Here is a 354-nt window from a genome sequence, read left to right on the forward strand (position 1 = left end):
GAAGGAAGGTTGGGCAATCCTACTTCTGTAGTGATACTGCCTTGGAAACCCAAGGAGGGGTCGCTATTAGTCGGGGCCGACTCGACGGCACATAACAACAACAACAAAGGCTTATTCAGCAAAAGGCAGACAATGTCGTAGGGCATTTCTTATCGCTGTGGTCAGGTACCACATGGCTGCTGCCAACAAATCTACATCTAACAGTGACTACTTGGATCCTATATATTTTTTCCAATTAGGGTAATACCTAATTAATTATTAATTGGATAATTATTAATATTTATTACTTGAGTAATACTAAAAATAATTATTAATACTTAAACTGAGATTAAATGTTTCTTATTGACACTGATG

Source organism: Orycteropus afer, unplaced genomic scaffold (assembly GCF_000298275.1).
Source record: "Orycteropus afer afer isolate SDZICR_OR568_19922 unplaced genomic scaffold, OryAfe1.0 scaffold00045, whole genome shotgun sequence".
Lineage (NCBI taxonomy): Eukaryota > Metazoa > Chordata > Mammalia > Tubulidentata > Orycteropodidae > Orycteropus > Orycteropus afer.